Source organism: Phycodurus eques, chromosome 5 (genome assembly GCF_024500275.1).
Source record: "Phycodurus eques isolate BA_2022a chromosome 5, UOR_Pequ_1.1, whole genome shotgun sequence".
NCBI classification, from domain to species: Eukaryota; Metazoa; Chordata; class Actinopteri; order Syngnathiformes; family Syngnathidae; genus Phycodurus; species Phycodurus eques.
The window spans coordinates 7,479,126-7,493,102 of record NC_084529.1 but is presented as its reverse complement, the minus strand read 5'-3'; the positions used below and the strand labels follow the sequence as shown (position 1 = coordinate 7,493,102).

The window sequence follows — 13,977 nt, the reverse complement described above, 5'->3', positions numbered from 1 at the left end:
AAGAATGTTTGTGAGTCATATGTACTGTAATAGTTAATAATTAACTAATAGTTTATTGATTAAACTGTAATGGAAATGGTCTTGGTGGGTTGGCATGCGGCGGTGTGGACAGGTCGCAGGCAGGTGATAAGGCTGATTGGAGACAGGTGCTGAAAACAGAGAAGGGAGGGAAAAGAGAGAGAAAGAACGCAAAGCGCCCTCCCGGCTACAATCATGGAACTGCAGGCAGTATATGACAGTACTCCCCTCTCAATGGACGCCTCTAGGCGTCCTGCCAGGCTTGCCCGGGTGAGCCGCGTAGAAGTCGTCCAAAAGGGTATGATCGAGTATTAGTTTCCGGGAAATCCACGACCGCTCGTCTGGCCCTTACCCTTCCCAGTCGACTCGGTACTGGAACCCCCGTCCCCTAGGCCTCACGTCGAGGATGCTCGACACCGTGAATGCTGGATGGTCATTAATAATCCGGGGGTGTGGAGGGGGTTCGGCCGGAGGGCGCAGGTGGAGACAGGCTTAAGCGTGGAAGTTTGGGTGAATTTTCAAGGGAGTGGTTTGCCCGCTCCGTCTGGCCGTTGGTCTGCGGATGATATCCCGATGACAAGTTGGCTGCTGCGCCCGCCGCTTTACAGAATTCCTTCCACACGAGGTATGAGGACTGAGGACGTCTGTCAGAGACAATATCGATGGGAATACAGAATTGGAGTCCAAAGACATGCTGGACAAGGAGGTCAGTAGTTTCGAAGGCGGATGGTAGCTTGTGGAGAGGTATGTAATGGACAGATTTGGAAAAACAATCGACAGTGGTGAGAATGACAGAGGTACCTTCAAAAGGAGGTAGACCGGTAACGAAGTCCAGAGCAATATGGGACCAAGGGTGGCTAGGGATAGGCAATGGATGCAACAGCCCAGCTGGGGCCAGGTGTGAAGACTTCCCTCGGGCACAGACGGAGCAGGCTTGGATGAACTCCCGGGTGTCTTGAACAAGGCTGGGCCACTAGAAATACTGCCGGATGAACCGAATGGTGCGGGTGATGCCAGGATGACAGGTGAGTGGGTATGAGCCCACTGAACAACGAACAGGCGGTTTGGAGGCCCGGTTTGGAGGCCCAGTCTTGGGATTCGGGTGAGTTTTTTGGGCCTCCTTAACCACCAGTTCGATTTGCCAAGTGGCAGCACCAACGAAGCATGAGGAAGGAAGAATGGGTTCCGGTTTGTCAGGGCTGGTGGGAGGTGATTAAAGTCGAGACAGGGCATCTAGTTTGCCGTTTTTGGAGCCAGGACGGAAGGAGAGATTGAAATTAAACCTGCTCAAGAAGAGAGCCCAGCGAGCTTGTCGGGGGTTAAGGGGTTTGGGGGAATGGAGGTAAGCGAGATTCTTGTGGTCGGTCCAAATGATAAACGGTTGTTCAGTCCCCTCCAACCAGTGCCTCCACTCTTCCAAGGCCCATGTAATGGCCAGTAGCTCTCGGTTGCCAACATCGTAGTTCCTCTCAGCAGGGGACAGACGACGGGAGAAAAAGGCACAGGGGTGCAGTTTCTGGGTCGTGGGGTCCCGCTGCGAGAGGACATCCCCTGCCCCCGTGTCCGAGGCGTCAACCTCGACCACGAACTGGAGGGAGGGGCGAAGAATGGGCGTGCTGGTGAACAGGGTCTTAAGTCGGTTGAATGCTTGGGATGAAAGAGGGTCCAACGAAAGAGGGAGCTGGCGGATGTAAGGCTAGTGAGGGGAATTGCGACCTTGCTGTAATCACGGATAAAACGACGGTAGAAATTGGCAAAACCAAGGAAACTAGTGGTGAGGGCATCAGACCAAAGCAAGCAATCAATCGTTCGATCATTGTTCAGGTGGTTTGTGAAATGGCAAAACTAGTTAATCTGAATTGTTATTAAAGATGATGCACATTTAAAAGTAGCAACAGTGTAATTAACAATAACAATAGCATCATAACTGCATAATGATATTGTTTACAATCCAAAGTGTCTTCATTATACCAGAGGGTGCAGTTTGTTTTATTTTGTATCTTTGTATCTCTTCTGTATCTTGACTTCAAACTAGTGCATTGTTGTTGTAAATTTCTACATTCGTTGTTAGTGTTGTTAACAAAAGGCATCAGTAAAATGTTAAAATACTCTATAGCTTCTTTAATTTTCAGTATAGATGCTTTAAAACCGGGTATTTAAAAAAGTGACATTGAAAAAGGACAGAGAGCACATGGAAGACAGGAGAGAGAAAAAATTAGTGCTAGCTGGCGATCACTGTCTCTGTGTGTGGTGAATGTTGCTATAGAAACGGACCAAAGTTCATGCCATGGCAAACACAGGCTGAGTTGCTGAAATTGTGATGCCATTTTTACAGAACACATAGTATGATATGTTCAGAAGACCATTGCTTTATTGTTAACATGTGCAGAGTTTTCTTTTTTCCTTTTTTAAAAATGTGTATAATATAAAGCATGCTGCGATTCAAAAGTTACACTTTCAAGTTGTTCAACAAGGTTAAATTCCTTTAGATCCGTGGACTTCAAAGTAAGAGGCATGCCTTCCCAGGGGGGCACAAAAGTACTTCAGGGGAGGCCCAGCAGCTTCAGGAAATACAGTATTAAACAAAAGTATTTGGTGCTAAGCGAGCTTCAGCTATGTTAAGCTTGCGTGCGAAAGGTGCGAAAATAGACTCCATAAAATGTGGCTGCTGATATTAAATAGATTTGCACAAAATCATCACGTTAAATTACGTTGTAAAAAAAAATAAAAACTATATGCAAATGGTCAACAACATTTTTCTTGTTTTTTGTTTTTGTTCTCTTTTTTTAATCTTTACCACACTGTTAATGGCTGAAATAAAATGATTTACACTTTGATTAAATTATATTGTAACAACGGTGACTTGTGATGCCATGTTGTTGCACTGCGCCATGCAATGTTGAACCGCTGCCGTAAAAAGGATGTTAAACCTTGTCGTTCATGAACGATAACGATTAACGTAACATGAATCATGAGTGTTTGTTATCCATAGTTTGTTGAAGGTCTGTCATATTTAACTGTTGGGTTACAGTCATGTTGCACTTTGGTTTCATGAAACTCTGACTGTGGGTTGTGTGCGATAGGGTGACGTCCTGGTCAGTTCTGCTGTATGCAAAGTGAACCTAAGCAAAGCATCACCTAGTGACTTATCAGCCCTGCAAGACATTGTAGCGTCTACTTTGCTCAATTTGGCGTACCAAAGGAGCGCCGGTTGGTGGCAGGAGGGGCACAGTAACTCATTTTGGGTTACACACTGCTATTTCACAGTAATTTCAGGGTATGGCAGATGTGAAATTACAGTGTGTAGTTGTAGTTTTACCATAATTTCCTGTGAAATATTTACGGGAAAATTACTGTACTTACTTTACAGTGTTGAGTCAACACATATTCCTTGTTGTTTATCAAAGATTCACTCGATAACAGGCACATTACTCACATTTTTTTCAATGTAAATTATTCCCTGTTTCCCTTGATTTCTTGTCTTCATAGTGTTCATTGGACAAAACAAAAATACACAAAGCACATTAATTGCCTCTCTGCATTTTCTGTCAGTCAGTTTGAACACAATCTGCTCTTATTCAATCCGCTCTATAGTTATTACTGTTGCAACTCTTGTTAAATACAAAACTGACCATATGTGAGGCTGAGAATAGAACGACAATGAGGAGGAAGTTGAAAATCAGGTTAACATGCAGCACAACAGCGCATCCCACGTCCAGATGTCATTTTTAACCCCAGCACCTCACTAATTACTGTACAGAGCTGCCTCCAGCCCTCTGTCCCTCTTCACCACCCTATACACATTAATTGAAGTTCCCACATAGCCTGCGCTCCATGCAGGTAATGAAAGATTGTGCGTTGTATCATAAACGCTGTCTGGGCTTTAGGTACACTTCTTTGAGGTCCTTCCCCTATGTGGCTCTTTGTACATGAATCTCTAAAGCCATATGTTTGAGTAACATGGGTCACATTTGACATCAACACACCCAGTGGCAACTGTACATTAGGACTTCAAGCTGCTGCACCTTCTTTTTCTTGCACTTTGAACGTCACCTCTGTACATTTTGTACATCTGACTGTATATACTGTCTGTGTATAATGTATAATAACACTTCATATATCTAAATGGTGCTGGCTTACTTGATGAGTGTTTTTTTTTTATGTGTAATACAGAGCAGTGCTTGCATTGTGAAAGTCAGCGGTATACTAGATTACCTCAAATATTTACTCCATAAGCCATACACAAGTCATAGACAATTGTCTGCAAGGTGACAATAAATGGTGGCGTCTTCTATAATTGAATCGATGACTGGCAGCACACGCATACTGAACGTTGTCACAAAGTTTCCAAATATAAACCACACAATGGAAGATTAACTCAACCAAACCCAAATCCTGCTCTCTCGAGGTAAAAGCAAGACCAGCAGTGGAAACATAATCTCTCTGTGTTCACACAGTCTGTTGACACAGACCTGCCAAAAGAAGCAGGCAACCTACCCCCACTACAAAACCACATTTACTCACTATATATTTGCACATCTGGTCACACTAATTGTAGCTTATGAGAAATGAGTGCAGTCCAGAATTGACATGGTTCAGTCAAACCAGGCCCACAAAAAAAAAAAAAAACCTAGGGGCTAAACTCAGCAATAGCTCTTACAAACAATGGTTTGTTTTATTATATACAATTGACATAATTTTCCATAAGAATTTTACTATTTAATAAAGAGATGAGGTTGTAATTAGCATTAGTTAATTTCCCCATGCTCTATAGAAAGCTATAAGACCAATTACATTGGATAAATTACATATTCATTGTTGGATAAATTACCTAATATACAGTATATCAAATTTTAACATAACTGCATTGAGACTTGAGCTATATCAGATTTATGTTACTGAAAACATAATTTTAAAAAAGCCGAAGCAAATTAACCTTTCGAAGTTGATTTATGGTATTGCCATACAATGACATGGCTTAGTAGCCATCAGGCTGGAATAACATTGGTTCAATTGGTGCCTCTGCTCCTCATTGGATTTCAGATCACAATGAAAGCGCAATTTATAATAAAGGGGGGTGATGATAGTCTGTGTGTGTTTACTGTGTTTCTACATCCGTCTGTGTATATTTTCTTCAACGCAGCAGATTGTGTATGTCTTATTAACAATATTTACATAATCTCCTTTGTGTTGTGTGTGTTTGTTTGTATTTATGTCTCTGCTGGACACAGTTGACCTTGTCTAGGTTATCTGCCTCATACTATGAGTCATTACAAAGAGGCCCCAACAAACATGATGTAGTATGACAATGGCCAGTATATTTCAAGAAAAATAGAAAAAGTTTTGACAATAATAAAAGACACATTGAGTTCATCCCCAGGGGGAATATTCAAATCCATACAGTCTCACTCCATCCCACATCCAAGCTCAAGTTCTGCTGACCGCTGTCATTTCCTGCAGGACATAATGACAGCTACAAACTATTGATGACCCACAAATGATGATTCAAGTGAGTTCTACAGGAAAGTCAATGTTAGACTGCAAAAAAAATAATACTGCTATGTGCGGGGTATCCATTTGGTTGTACCGCAGGCTATATGTATTAGTGTATGTATGTGAAGGGTCGATGCAATGCGTGTGAAATGGATTCGTAAACCAATAAAAAGGGTCACAAAAGGTGCTCTTTCTTTTTTGCAGCTATCACTAGAATATCTGTTTACCACATGGTTATGAATTAATGGTGGTATTTATTGCAGAGGTAACAGAAAAGAGGGTCATGTTCAGGGTGCATTTTTAAAGTATGCAGAGCAACAGTGAACCATATGAAATGTCAAGCGGCTTTGATGAACTGGTTGTACAGCCAACTGTTTCTGATATGAGAAGGATATTCGATGTAAAATTGGGCCAAACATTTCTCATATTGCCAAATTTTTAAAGTGATTTTTACGTGTTGAATTGTAATATATTGGCTGGAAAAACAAGTGGTAAAATGCTTAATTTTTTGGGGGGGAAACTGAACATTTTAAAAATGTATTTATATCCCCGAGACGTTTGATGAAATATCGCCATTCTAAAGGATCCTGGTAACCTTTTGCATAATTTAGAGCAGTGGTGGGTCAGGACCTACAACTCGCTCGCGGACCCATCTTGGGTGCGTCGCGGCAACTAGTAAAAAAACAACAAGAGGTCATTGGTTTTCGATGGTGCCAAAAGGCATGCAATGGACGAGTTTGCGTAGTGGCGTACAAATATGTCACCACGTGGCACAAGAAAGCTCAGTTAGTGCTGCATTGTTTTTCATTCGATTTTTAATCATTAATATTTAATTATTGTTTACTACTGCATTACCAAAGTTTACTGATAGACTTTGACTCGTTCCAATTTATGTATTTAATTCCCCCGTACAGTGAAATATTTACATACGCATCCCAGGTCCGACTTGTGTTTTGTTTTGAGAGGGATTTGAAAGAAATGCTTACAAAGGGTGTAATGGTACATGTATTTCGTATTTAGAGAGGCTTCCCATGTTCCCACACGGAACATATTAGGTAAGAAACAAGAATTGTAACTGCCTCCTGCTCTAGCCAATAGTTGACACTGTTTTCAGAGGTTATTTTTAAACAATGCATTTTTTTCATTGTTCTTAACTTCTATAAAATCAGGTCGTGACTTTGCAATAGTAGGGAAATACTGTTGAGACATTTGAGAACCACAGATGTAGAGCATTCTTATCAACTATAAATTAAAAACATTGAACATGCCTCTATTGCATTGAGTATGAGTTATTTTGTATTTGATTTTGTCATCAACAGTAATATAGCCTCATTCATCAAAAGCATTTTACAGTTGAAATAGATCTTCAAGTTTGGTCCAGTCGTAAACAGATGTAATTTGCCATTGCAAAATACAGTACGAATGCAAAAGCTGTACGTGTCTTTCAAACAACCTTGGCATACATCATATCAATATCTCATGTAAACAAAGCTTGATTTAATTTTTTCTCTCTGAAAAAAATCCAAAAAGATACTTTTGGGAGATATTCGCTCATGCTACTGGTTGCTGCCACATGAGCCTGGTAGTGTGAAAGACGGCACCCGCTGTGCCGTATTTATACCTGGCAAACAATACTCCTCTTTGACATCAGTGATTCTCTTTTTTCCAATAGACTTGGTACATTCTTATACTCGTTATGTTTCACACTAAGGACACCAGCCACTCTTCTTCGAATGATTGCCACTGCCTTGTTAAAACAGCACCACAGTGTAAAAATAAAGAACTGCAATGCAGACAAGAACAAGCTTAATGCGGGCCATATAAAAATGTTCCAATAAAAATAATTTCTGCGGACTGCATATGGCCCAGGACCTGGACTTTGGACACGCTTGCTGCACAGGCTGAGATGAAAGGTAAAGGAGCCAGGAATAGGGTGGAGGAGGATGGTAAGTTTACGGTATGTTAATACATAGCTTGTCTCTAATCAACTCTCCAACATCCAATTTGGCCTAAAACGGTCAAATGCTGTAATCATATAGTGGCTGGAGCTCTCAGTAATGTGTGCCCGACAGAGCCTCCACGCCCTGGAGGAGGGAGGCTGCACTCTCTGACCATGGACCATCTTTTTGGTTCCACTGCTGACTTCTTGGGTATGAAAGAGAAATTCAAGCAATTTATTAAACTCTTGTCTCTCACACCTTACATGGAGACTTTGTAGTCATTCCGATTGACATGCCCCCATAGTGAAATGGCGAAAATTTACTTCTGAACAGTTTGGCAAAAGGAACGTTCCACCCCTGTGAAACTGAATGAAATTCCATTCGGATTTGATCTTTTTATTCTGATTGAGGTGTTTATATGGAGCATTTACATTCAGTTTGGGCTTTTAAACCAATTATAATTGGAATAGAAGGCTCCATGTAACCCCCCTTCTTGCTCCAACAGCCCAGCCTAGCATTGTTTTCTCGACTATCCGATTAGCACATTTTGAAGCTTTATTTAGAATTTATACCATGGCCAAATGGTACTTAGGAGCCCTTCATTTTATGCAGATTAAAGAACTCCTTTTACTGTGTATACCCTTGCAATGTGATGACCAGATGTGGCCTAAAGTAGGCCGAGTGAATAGAGGATCAGGGTGACAAGCCAATGAAATAGCTTATCCCAAACGCTTTCAGAGAGTGTCTGTGTGTCTGATCTGCTCTGTGCTGAAACTCACAGAGAGCATATCACCCAACGTGCACTTTGCCCACCTGGACATTTGGCAGGCTGATGGTGAACTCAAGTGTATGCTTCATATCGTCCCCATGTAATGCGTTCAATTGACTCCAAAGGCGATTGAGAAGATTTAAAATATATATAGATATATATTTCTTTCTTGATTAAAGACGAATTTATCTCTCTCTTTATCAGTTTTTACATTTCAGTCTGCAGTCTCTGAGTGGCCTCAACCTGTCGACCGGAAACAATTGCAGCGGTTTCTTGGATTCGCTAACTTTTATCAGAGGTTCATCAAGCGCTACAGTCACATCGCAGCCCCTCTCACTGCCCTTACCTCCACCTCAGTTCCATTTCACTGGTCGGAGGCTGCTAAGTCCGCCTTAAGTATCCTCAAGAGTTGCTTCTTCTGTGCGCCTGTTCTTGCCCACCCTGACCCGTCTCGCCAGTTTATTGTGAAGGTGAATGCTTCTGAGTTGTGTGCAGATGCCGTGTTGTCCCAACGGCAGCCTGAAGCGAGTAACATCCACCCATGTGCCTTCTTCTCCCAGATTCTCCCTTGCAGAACGCAATTGCTGTATTGGTGACCGAGAACTCTTGGCAGTAAAACTGGCTCTGGAGGAATGGCGCCACCTTCTAGAGGGAGCGTAACAGCCATTTGTAGTCTGGACCGACTACAAGAATCTGGAATAATATTTTGAAAATGTATTTTTTTTTGTCAGTTCAACTTCACATTGTCTTACATCCCAGGATCTAGGAATGGCAAACCGGATTTCCTGTCTTGGCAGTTCTCTGTCTGTAAGACCAAGAAAGAGGCTGAACCCATCCTTCCTCCCACTTGCTTTGTGGGTGTGGTTGAGTGGGAGATCAAATCACTGGTCAAGAGGACTCAAGGTGAGCAAGCAGCCCCCCGAGGGGGTGTCAGAGGGACCTGTTTGTCCCCAAGTCTGTTCATTCCCAGGTCTTGGAGGTGGCTCACAATTCCCGTCTAACCTGCTACACCGGGAATCAATAGAACGCTGGCTGTTTTGCATCAGCGCTTCTTGTGGCCGACCATGGAGACGGACACTTGGTCATTCGTCACTGCATGCACTGTATGTGCCCGTAGGAAGACCTCAACTAGGCCCAGCTTGGGACTCCTCCACCCATTGCCAATTCCCAGCCGCCCATGGTCCCATATAGCCCTGGATTTTGTTACTGGTCTTCTGCCATCAAGTGGCAACACAGTCATTCTTACTGTGGTGGACTGATTCTCAAAAGGAGCCCATTTCATTGCACCCCCTTAGCTCCCATCCGCCAAGGAGACTGCCGCAAAGTCTCCGGTGCAAGCCAGCCATCACCCCTGCGCCTGCTTACGCTGCTTGGCCAAAGTGTGTGATTATGTGCAAAGACTTACAGTGGACTCCAGAAAATTGTCTCCCTGGTTCATAAGCCCGAATGAGATTTTGGCCTTAGTGAACCTGTGTGCTGTACACCTTAGGCTCCCGACCACCCTTTGGGTTTACCCCACCTTTCATGTCTCATGAATTAAACCGGTCTCTTCGAGCCTGTTGTCCCCCCTATGCTGCCTCCTCCTTCTCCCCAGGTTATCGAGGGGCATCTTGCCTACTTGGTAAACAAGCTGCTGGATGTGCTTCGCCATGAGAGGAGCTTCCAATACCTGGATGACTGGGAGGGCTATGGAAAGGAGGAGCGGAGCTGTATTCGTCCCCGGCAGATTCTGAGCAAGGCCCTGATTGCTGGCTTCCATCATCAGCACCCAGGATGTTTGTGTTGTGCGCTGGGTGGCGCACTTGGGAGGCGGGGTACTGTCAGGGCTGCTGCCTCACCACCCTAAAATCCTCACTGTGTGTGTGTGTGTGTGTGTGTGTGTGTGTGTGTGTGTGTGCGTGTGTCCTTAGAGTTGTCCATGTGCAGATACGAGCTGGAACCAGGACCAGCTGCAATTCATCATCATCATCGTGTTGAGTAGTCATACTGTCAGTCGCATGTAGCTCACAGAGTCGTTCGTACTCAGTATAAAGATCCTGATCAGCATTTTTCTCTTGTCACCCAGAACCTGCAGGCCTGTTTCCTCGCCTGCACACACGCCTCCCCTCCACGTCTGCTACCTCGTCTGCACACTTGCCTGCCCATGGAATCCCTTGTCTGGCCGAGACTCAGCACCTGAAGTCCTTGCTGCTCCTACCTGTGTGTCACCCCCCCCCCCTTGCTTGCCTGTCGCGAAGAAATAAACGGCCTATGCCGTTTACTTGTTTTGCTCGTCTCTGCTGTTGGGTCCTCTCCTGCGTCATGAATCCTAACAAAAAAAATATTTTTATATTGTAGAATTGTCCCTTTCTTAAAAGTATAACTTGCCTGAAATCAAATATGCAGTAGACTATAACCAACGTACACTTTAAATACTTTTAAAGGGCACTGTCCACATTTACTGATGCTTTACCACCTGCACTCAGGTGCAGAAACCAGACCCTACATTATCAGGTGTCATGGGTCGCCATCCAACATGTCTGCTCTGTTATCAGCTTGCTGAACACCAAAAGATCAATTTGGAGACTGAGTACTTTTACCAATTATGAAGAAATGGTCACATTATCCTCGCATAACGCCGTTTGTATATTGTCTGCTATGTTTATATTGTCTGCTATGTATTCACTGTTTATTTTCTATTCTCATTCCATTTTAAGATTTTTTATATTTATCTTTCCTTATCCTTAAAATATTGTAATATTGTTGTTGGATTACAATTACAGTGATATATCTTTTGTGTTATGTTGCCACATCAAGACATGGCAAAGTCCCCTTTGTAATTTACGTGAGCCAATGGCCAGCACTCAGTTCCTCTGATGTGTGGAATCGTGAACTTGCTGGGGGCTTTTAATTGCCATGTTAAAGGGGTTCAAACAAAGAGATTTGTTCATGCCCCTGAAGGTTAACAACAAGCAAATATAATGCCTTAATAACTAAAGGAGTTTTGATGAGAACAGCCAACACCATGACATGTACATGACAGCCTGTAAAGGTTAGTCTCAAGATTATGTTGAAAGATGTCGACATATTGCACAGCCTTCTGCTTCTCCTCAAGGAGAATATCCTGAAGCCAAGATCTGTTATCAACAGAATCAAAAGCAAAAATGGCATTTTAACTAAAGTTCCAGCCTTTAGTGAGATAATCGGGTCTATTGTAGAAGAACTGGGCTTTAGGTCCAAGTCAGATCCACGGTAAAGAACACAACAGAAAGAAAAAAAAAAATACATGGATTGCTTCGATACTGTATGTCATTGTTGTCATCTTACACAAGTGATGTAGTAAAATACCCACTGTCCTATATCAATAGTGTTGCTGCTATTCCAATAGAGATTTCCAGTCAGAGATTGTACAAATTGTACAAGCCACTAATGCAAAAACAGTTGGAGGTTGCTTGTGCCCCACAGCAGGCATGTGCACATATATTTTTTCTGGGCAGGTGCTCCAGCCAAAAAAAGGGCACCAATTGCCAAAATTATTCATACAATTAAGAAAAAGTAGTACATATTTAACTTGTGTATTTATTTATGTTAACACAGTCATCAATACATCGATTAACAAAGAAGGTCAAGAGAAGCTGAGTGGATATGAAAAGTCTACACATCCCTGTTCAAATGGCAGGTTTTTGTGATGTACAAAAATAAGACTAATAACTTTTTTTTTACCCACTCTGAGTTATCCTATAACCTGTACAACTCACTTAAAAAAATAGAGAAGAGAAGCAAAAATAGACAACTGAGATAATGTGGTTGCACAAGTGCAGACACCCTCTCATAAATGTTTAGGATTAAGCAATAACATTTTTGAAATAGTGATGAATAAAGACAAAAACGGGTGGCACCAAAAAGGGCACTTTTTCATCCAAGGCAAAGGGGTAGGTGCTTGAGCACCACTCGGGGTCGATGTGTGCACATGCCTGCTTGACGGTTATATTGGTACTACAGCATTGTGAAGGATACACATAGTTGTGTATGCATTTAACTAGCTATCGTTTTAGATCCGTATTTATCTTATAATATCTATAAAGAAACCAAATCTGCGGATAAAAGTGTTTTCCAGACTACGTTGTCTGGAAAAAAGAAAAACAAACTATTTCGATTGAATAAGTTGTTTGTTCCTTTGTGATATAGCCCACTGCAGGTTTGGTTGAATTAGAAGGAAAATGCAATAGCTAATAGCTCTATTTCAGTTTATCTTATTAACGAGAGAAAAAACAGGGAGGAGTCAATAATTTTTTTTATAAGTTTTTTTTTTTTTCCCTCAAACTGAATTCATCATGTGCCTATAAAAAAAGCCCCAAAACATGAGCGTGCGCACTGTAATATTTGTCTTACTTTGATTATCTGTCTCTTGTCTGTGTGTACCCACGCACACGAAAGGGTAGGTGGGTGTGGGTTGGGGGGGTGGGAGAGCGAGAGAGAGATGGATCATGCAAATATGAGTCAAATGTTGAAGGACCGGCGGTTACAGGTTGAGCTTTAGGCGCGGTTGGACTGGCCTCAGACTCTGAGCTTCCACACGCTGACAATAGACGCACCGCAAAACGTCTTGCAACACACACAGCGAAGCGAGAGCTGAACTGCCTGGGAAGGAATCGTCGGTGGATAAATCAACCATACTCCATCAAAAAGAGCACTAAAAAAGAGAAAATGACTTACGTATCGCTGAAGGCAAGGTGTGCGCCGTGCGTCCTCGAGTGTGCTTTCCGGTTGGGATCCGGTCTTCCCGAGGCAAGAGCTGTGCAAAGACCGAGCGAAGGAGAAAGAAAACGAGCGTTATCTGTTCAGCACCGCACGGCTTCGAACAGCTCTAAGGTGACGTCACGGCCTAGCCACGACGCCACGCCCACTCTCGCAATGACCGCCCAGTGAGAGAACAGATTGAACCGTGAACAAGAAAAGTGACACTGACAAAGAATGATAATGGTACAATGCAAATAATAATAAAACACAGCAACATATTTAACACACACACATACATATATACACACAAGCATACACACACACACAGAGGTTGAAATAAGTATTTAACACGTCACCATTTTTATCACTACATATATTTCCAAAGGTGCTATTGACATGAAGATTTCACCAGATGTCGGGAGCAACCCAAGTAAACAATACATACAAAGAAAGTAGAACAAATCAGCTCAGAAATTAAGTTGTGTGTAACAATGTGAAATGACACAGGGAAAAAGTATTGAACACGTCAACTGGTGTTCTGTGGGCTTCTATTATGGACCTTGAGTTTCAGTTCTTTCCAAAGATTATCAATTGGATTCAAGTCAGGTGATTGGCTGGGCCATTCTAGCAGTTTTATTTTATTTTCTTTGAAACCAATTGAGAGTTTCCTTGGCATTATGTTTTCGATCATTATCCTGATAAAATGTCAACCCTCGTTTCATTTTCATCATCCTCGTAGATGGCAGGATATTTTTGTCAAGAATGTCCCGGTACATTTGCCCATTCATCCTTCCTTCAATAATGTGACGTTTACTAGTACCATTTGCATGAAAAGCAGCCATACACCATCATGTTCCCACCTCTGAATTTCACTGTTGGTATCATGCTTTTAGGGTGATGTGCAGTGCCATTTCTCCTCCAATCGTGATGTGCAATATGGCATCCAAACAGTTCAATTTTGCTCTCATCCGACCAGAGTATATTCTCCCAGTATTTAACTGTCTTGTCCAAATGTTGTTCAATAAACATTAAAATGAG

The 13,977-nt window shown here is 42.4% G+C and overlaps 1 protein-coding gene across 2 annotated transcripts in view; it reads right to left on the bottom strand.

Annotated features, from left to right (window-relative positions):
- The window catches only part of smpd3 (sphingomyelin phosphodiesterase 3), an 80,479-nt gene extending 67,437 nt beyond the window's left edge, over positions 1-13,042 (bottom strand). For both annotated transcript variants that reach the window (XM_061677323.1, XM_061677325.1), the window contains exon 1: positions 12,916-13,042. The gene's annotated coding sequence lies outside the window, so the exon portion shown is untranslated. The remainder of the gene's footprint in view (positions 1-12,915) is intronic.
- Between the last annotated feature and the right edge of the window lie 935 nt (positions 13,043-13,977).